The sequence below is a fragment of the Saccopteryx leptura genome, chromosome 2 (assembly GCF_036850995.1).
Source record: "Saccopteryx leptura isolate mSacLep1 chromosome 2, mSacLep1_pri_phased_curated, whole genome shotgun sequence".
In the NCBI taxonomy this organism is placed as follows: Eukaryota; Metazoa; Chordata; class Mammalia; order Chiroptera; family Emballonuridae; genus Saccopteryx; species Saccopteryx leptura.
Genome location: NC_089504.1, coordinates 236,176,607 through 236,183,857, shown reverse-complemented (window position 1 = coordinate 236,183,857; position 7,251 = coordinate 236,176,607). Strand labels below are relative to the sequence as shown.

Genomic DNA, 7,251 nt, shown 5'->3' with positions numbered 1-7,251 from the left:
GCGAGATTCTTGTCTGATTCTTTGGCACATGTGTGAAAGTTTCTCTTGGGCAGTTTCTCAAAGACTCACCTGGGGAGCTCTTAAAAAAACGCCCATACCTGGACTCACTCCAGACCAATAAAGTCCTCTAACCTTTCTGATCCTCCTGTATTGTCACTATAAATGCAAATTGTACTTGTCATGTCACGTTATTATTGGTAGTGGTAACTACCATTTATTAAGTTCATATTTACTGTGTATGAAGTAATTTATATGTATTAGTTTATTGGATTTTTATAATGCATTGAAGTAGATATCATTAAACCCACTTTATGGAAGGTGAAAATGAGGCTCAGAGAAGTTAGGTAATTAGCCTGAGGTCACACAACAAGCAGAGTCAAGGTTCACAACCAGTCTTCCTGCTTCAAAACTTATGGCTTTAACTGCTGTAAGACCCTATAGTTTCAGAGCTGACAGGGTATGCTTTGTCAGTTTTACAGGTGGGGAAACTGAGGTGTGTAGAGGGCAAGGGCAGAGCCAGGACTCAAGGCCAAGTCTCTATACTCCTTACTCATTAACACATCACTTTCTTAGGTAAAAGTACTTTGGGGAAGGGAGAGACGAGCAAGGAAGGAACAATCTTATAAAGCCATCTTTTTTTTTTCTCAAAAATTCCGGTTATCCTATGGACATTTGGACCTATGCTGTATCTGTGCTATGTAACGAATAACCCTAAATTCAGCAGCTTAACCCAACAATAAACACTTCTTATCTTACATAGTTTGTGTGTGTCAAGAATCTGGGAGCAGCTCAGCCGGATAGTTTAACTCCAGGTCTCTCTTGATTGTAGTTAAATGTTGGCTGGGATTACAGTCATCTAAAGGCTTCAGGGTTCATTTCCAAGGTGGCTTACTCACGTGGCTGGCACCTTGGTGTTGGCTGGTGGCCAGGGGCTTCAGTTCCTCTCCATATGGCTGCATAGGGCTGCTTGAGTGTCCTCATAACATGGTGGCTGATGTCCCCCAGTGTGAATGATCCAAGAAGATAATGTTTTTTATGACCAAGCTTTAGAAGCTACACACTGTCTCTTTTTTTTTTTTAATTTTTTTTTTTTTTTTTTTTTTTTTACAGAGACAGAGAGAGTCAGAGAGAGGGATAGACAGGGATAGACAGGAACGAAGAGATGAGAAGCATCAATCATCAGTTTTTCGTTGTGACACTTTTTTTTTATAGGGACAGAGAGAGAGTCAGATAGAGGGATAGATAGGGACAGACAGACAGGAACGGAGAGAGATGAGAAGCATCAATCATCAGTTTTTCATTGTGACACTTTTTTTTTTTATAGGGACAGAGAGAGAGTCAGATAGAGGGATAGATAGGGACAGACAGACAGGAACAGAGAGAGATGAGAAGCATCAATCATCAGTTTTTCGTTGCGACACCATAGTTGTTCATTGATTGCTTTCTCATATGTGCCTTGACCGCGGGCCTTCAGCAGACTGAGTAACCTCCCGCTCGAGCCAGTGACCTTGGGTCCATGCTAGTGAGCTTTTTGCTCAAACCAGATGAGCCCGCGCTCAAGCTGGCAACCCCGAGGTCTCGAACCTGGGTCCTTCTGCATCCCAGTCTGACGCTCTATCCACTGCGCCACCGCCTGGTCAGGCTCGTTGTGACACCTTTGATTGCTTTCTCATATATGCGTTGACCATGGGCCTTCAGCAGACCGAGTAACCCCTTGCTCGAGCCAGCAACCTTGGGTCCAAGCTGGTGAGCTTTTGCTCAAACCAGATGAGCCCGCGCTCAAGCTGGCAACCTTGGGATCTCGAACCTGGGTCCTCGGCATCCCAGTCTGATGCTCTATCCACTGCGCCACCGCCTGGTCAGGCTACATACTGTCTCTTCTGCTAAACTCTTTGGGTTACAACGCAGACTAACCTTGGAACAGCGAGGGGCCTTCCTAAGGTCCACCAGGAGGTGAAGGTCTTTGGGGGCCGTCTTGGAGGCTGCCTACTCTACACCCACCATGCCTTCAGACACAATGGTTCTGCCCAGCAGCCTGACAGCATGGACTTCAGGCCCCTTTGGCTTGCGTGGCTGAGTCTTCAGGGCCTGGGGCAGGAAGCTTCTGCAGGTCTGAGACTTACCCGTGAGAATAGTGGGCTCCCAGGTGCTGATTGCCTTTCCCATAGCTGTGTAATGAAAGTTTTCAGCCCTGTGTTACTCTCATTGGCCAGAATGCTGCCGTCTTCTGCAAAAAAACATAGGTCATGATGACATGGAGACTGGCTCAGGTACCCCCGATGCCATTTTATATCACAGCCTCTAAAAGATGTGACTAATACCCTCCCCTCTTCCTGCATGGTGATGATGACTCAGGAAGATCGCTTGGCCGGCATGGGGTGCGGACCTAGAGGAGCCCCTGTCTGCATCCTCCCGTCTCACTGACCGCGGGCTGCCCCTGCTGCAGCATCCATGGGCGAGGCAGCCTGAGAGTGGGGGCTGCTGTGCAAAGAGGCGGCAGCTCGCCCTGGGTCCAGATTGCAGCCCCTTTGGAGGTACCCCAAAAACTCCCCGTGGAGCTTTCTGTTGCCATAGTAACGTGGAGACAAGGAAATTAACATGGGTGCTTGGCTAGCCAAGAAAGCCAAGCTTTTAATAGGCATTCCCTCTTTTTAATAGATAAGAATTCCTGGGAGGGCTTTAGATGGACATCAAAGGGTCTTTTTTTCAGGTGCTGAGAAAATGCTCTTTAAAAAAATTGTTGTAAAATGAGGGCAACACTAATGAGAGATGGTGGAGGCTTTGGGGAGCTTAGAAGAACCAGAGAATTAAGTTTAGAGCCAAGGCAACTTTTTTCTGTTTGTTTTAATAGCAGCTTTCTTGAGATATAATTCACAGAACACACACTTTGTTCTCTTAAAGGGTACAATTCAGCGGTTTTTAGTACATTCACAGAATTGTGAAACCATCACCACGATCGATTTGAGAACATTTTCATCACCCCCAAAGAAACCCCATGCCCTTTAGCGATCAGAAGGGAGGCACTGCCGGGTGGATCCCGGTCGGTGCATGCGGTAGTCTGTCTGGCTGCCTCCCGTTTCCAGTTTCGGAGGGGTGCAAAAAAAAAAAAAAAAAAAAGAAGGGAGGCACTGTCCTTCACCCCTGACCATCTATAATCCATCTGTATGGATTTCTCTGTTCTGGACACTCCCCATAAACGGAATCAGACAATAGGTGGTCTTTTGTGACTGGCTTCTTTCGGCATTTTTATCCTTTGCCTCCTTAAGGTTCTCCGTGGTTTCCCCGATGACAGTGTCTCCCATCTCTTTGAGAACAATTCCTGGGCTGGGGGTGCCGCTGCCAGATTAGCCCGTGGGCTTGATAATGGGGAGAAGAGAGCTGGTTCTTTCAACACCACGAACCCCGGCCCTCCCTCTTCCTTCTCAAGCCCTTTCCAGCTGCTCTGAGACTGTAGTTGGGGAATGTGGCCCCTTCGGAGATGGAGCACGGCTGGACAGGTGTCACGCCGGCATGAGCTGACATGTTTCTGCAACTCCCTCTTTCAGAGGCTGGGGCGGGAGAGTGAGGATCAGACCAGCCAGCGCTGCCCGGAGCCAGGCACCGGAGTGGGAACATCGCATCATGTGTTAAGATGATTGTATTGTTCTAGGCCCCCTTTTTCTTTTCTTTTTTATGAGATTCCCTTACAAGCCGCTGCCTTTACTTCATGCAGATATTTCTCTGAGGCTGTAATCTGGGTGTTCTATTTTTCAGCCACAAACAATGCACATAGAAATCTCACTCTTCACCTTCTGCCAGAGTAGATCCCTTGTTTATTATAATTATTATTTTTTTATTGAGGTAAAATACAAGCTACAAAATTTAGCATCTTACATATTAGAAGTGGACAGTTCCGTGGTATTAAACGTACTCACATTGTTGTACGGCCATCACCACCAGTCATCCCCGTTGCTCTCTTCATTCCCTGAACTGAAACTTTGCACCCAGAGTTTAAACAGGATCACCCCATTCTATCGTCCCACCCCCACTGCAGCCGGGGCCACCGCCCTCCCGCTTTGTGTCTTTATAATTCTGACTACGCTAAGTGCCTCATGAAAGTGGAATCACACAGTATTTGCCTCCTTGGGACGGGCTTATTTCACTTAGCATACTGTCCTCTGGGTTTGTCCATGTTGTGGCATGTGTCAGAATTCCTTCCCTTTTAAGGGAAGTGTTGTTCACTTTTAGCATGCCCTTATGTACAGCTGAGAGGCCTGCTTGATATCATTTAAAAAATTTTTTAAAAAAAAGACTTTAGGCCCTGGCCGGTTGGCTCGATGGTAGAGCGTCGGCCTGCCGTGCGGAAGTCCCGGGTTCGATTCCCGGCCAGGGCACACAGGAGAAGCACCCATCTGCTTCTCCACCCCTCCCCCTTTTTCTCTAAATCAACTTTTTTTTTTTTTTTTTTTGTATTTTTCTGTAGCTGGAAACGGGGAGAGACAGTCAGACAGACTCCCGCATGCGCCCGACCGGGATCCACCCGGCACGCCCACCAGGGGCGAAGCTCTGCCCACCAGGGGGCGATGCTCTGCCCCTCCAGGGCGTCGCTCTGTTGCGACCAGAGCCACTCTAGCACCTGGAGCAGAGGCCAAGGAGCCATCCCCAGTGCCCGGGCCATCTTTGCTCCAATGGAGCCTTGGCTGCGGGAGGGGAAGAGAGAGACAGAGAGGAAGGGGGGGGGGGGTGGAGGAGAAGCAAATGGGCGCTTCTCCTATGTGCCCTGGCTGGGAATCGAACCCTGGTCCCCCGCACGCCAGGCTGACGCTCTACCACTGAGCCAACAGGCCAGGGCCTAAATCAACTTTTAAACATAGAGCTTACCTCTAAGGCAACAATGTTGGTGCCACCATATGTCCAAAGGGTTTTTCCCTAATATACATTGTAACTATATTTCAGCAAGGTTTGATCCACCAGAAATTTAGCTTCACAAGGCCAGGGATTTTTGTGTATTTTGTTTGCTGCTACATCCCCAGCTCAGTGCCTGGCCCATAATGCTAGAAATATAATAAATATTTGTTGAATGAATGAATGAGTGAATGAATAAACAGATGACCTGAAACCATCCTTCATGCTTTGGAAAACATTGAGATAATTCACAGAAGGTGGTGTGCTCGGCTTCTGGCCCATGGTAAGCATTTGATAAATGTTTGCTATTGTTTTTAGCTTGGGCAGTCAGAGAAACATGGGGCCCTCGGGTTAGATGACTACGTGACCCCGCCCCTGGCCCTGGCCCCCAGCAGCAGCTGTTCCCGCACCCCTTTGGTTCCAGTGAGCCAGAGACATCTTTTGACTACTTCTGAGCACTTGGTCCAGATGGCCGGACAGATATGAATCTTGACAGTTGAAGAGTAGCTGTGGGGTCTAGAGAGAGATGTTCATGGTACACGGGAGTGTGGGCTACGCAGTGGCCTGATCAGTCCTTAGCCATTATTTATGACTACTGCAGGCGTTGTGAAGGCCGTGGCAGGCGCTCGGGCTTCCAGATGTCCGCCATAAAGGCTAGGCCCTCGCTGAGCTCCCAGGAACATGAAACCCGCTGTCCGTGGACTTGCCCAGAGCCTGTATTTGCTGCGTTTTTGTTCTTGTTTAGTTATTACATTAAGTCTCCTGTGATTACAGAGCTGACAGCTGGTAAGGATTTGCATATGGCATGAAATTAAGTTAGTTCATTTTAATGTCTAAACTGAGCGGGGCGCGAATTTGTCTGGCGGAAACTCTGCCTCCCTTATCTTCGGTTGCACATCTGCTTTTGACATTGGCCTCTAATGTCTTCAAGTTTGATTTCTCCCTGCTTCTTCCAGAGAGGACACGGGCCCAGTGGCCCCCTCGAGAATTCCAGACAGAATTTTACATGTGGCGCTTAGAATGTTCTCTTTTAGGTGTCAGGAGGGATTAAGACTCAAGGGCTGCGGCAGCATTCTAGTCTCCAGCTTTGTGTCTTTTTTGCTGTGTTGCCTTGGGCAAATCACTTTCCCTCTCCGGGCCTCAATTTCCACATTTGTCAAATGAGGAATTGGAAGTAGATAAATGCTCATCTGTAGGGGTACTTTTGACATCTGGAGTGGGACAATTTTTCATTTTGGGGACTAGGTGAAGTATTGTGCAGTGTTTGGTAACCCTGGTCCTTGGGCATCATATATGAGCACCTCCCTTCCCTCCAATTGCTGCCAACCGAAAAACACTTCCTTACACTTGCTAATGCCTCTGTAGCAATCACCACCATTGATAATAATAATAAGAAGAATAATCTGGCTCCCTGCCTCTGACCTGGTCACCTCTAACATGGGACCTGCACCGTCCCCAGAACTCCCTGGGGGATTGAGCAGAGGCTACCCTCTGTGTTACTTTACCTACTGGTTTGAGAAGAAACATTCCATAACAACTTATTGTTACACACATTCTTACCTTAGGGCAGGGGTCCCCAAACTACGGCCCGCGGGCCACATGCGGCCCCCTGAGGCCATTTATCCGGCCCCCACCGCACTTCTGGAAGGGGCACCTGTTTCATTGGTGGTCAGTGAGAGGAGCATAGTTCCCATTGAAATACTGGTCAGTTTGTTGATTTAAATTTACTTGTTCTTTATTTTAAATATTGTATTTGTTCCTGTTTTGTTTTTTTACTTAAAAATAAGAGACTTACCCGTGAGAATAGTGGGCAGTGTGCATAGGGATTTGTTCATATTTTTTTTTTATACTCCGGCCCTCCAACGGTCTGAGGGACAGAGAACTGGCCCCCTATGTAAAAAGTTTGGGGACCCCTGCCTTAGGGCCTGCTTCTAGAGAACCCGACCCAAGGCAGCCTCCAGGGGGCAGTATAACCCAGCATGATGACCTCTGAACTAGGTGATCTCACTGATGTATTTATTTACTAATTCAACACACCTTTGGTGTCTAATATGTGCTAGGTCCAGGGCTGGGTGTACATCTGTGAACATGAGCTGGATTTGACCTGAATTAGGAAACTCAGAGGATGTTCTATGTTGACAACAAGGGTGCTATTCTCATAAATAAACATGGAGAATAAAATGTGGCTTTATGTTGGATGGCTAAGGGGAGAGGAGGACTTCTATGAAGGAAGGACATTTATGCTGGTGCATAAAGGAGAAAAATGGGTGAGCCAGGTATGGAGCAGGGAAAAGAACTGTCAAGTGAAGAAACAGCATGTGCAAAGGCCCTGAGGAGGAGAAGGGTGGGGCATGTTGGAGGACTGAA

At 47.7% G+C, this 7,251-nt stretch overlaps 1 non-coding gene across 1 annotated transcript; it reads left to right on the top strand.

The window, feature by feature from the left end:
- The first annotated feature begins 4,297 nt into the window (after positions 1–4,297).
- Positions 4,298–4,373, top strand: TRNAG-GCC (transfer RNA glycine (anticodon GCC)). Its single transcript has one exon. It is a non-coding gene; the product is annotated as a tRNA-Gly (tRNA).
- Positions 4,374–7,251: the final 2,878 nt, after the last annotated feature.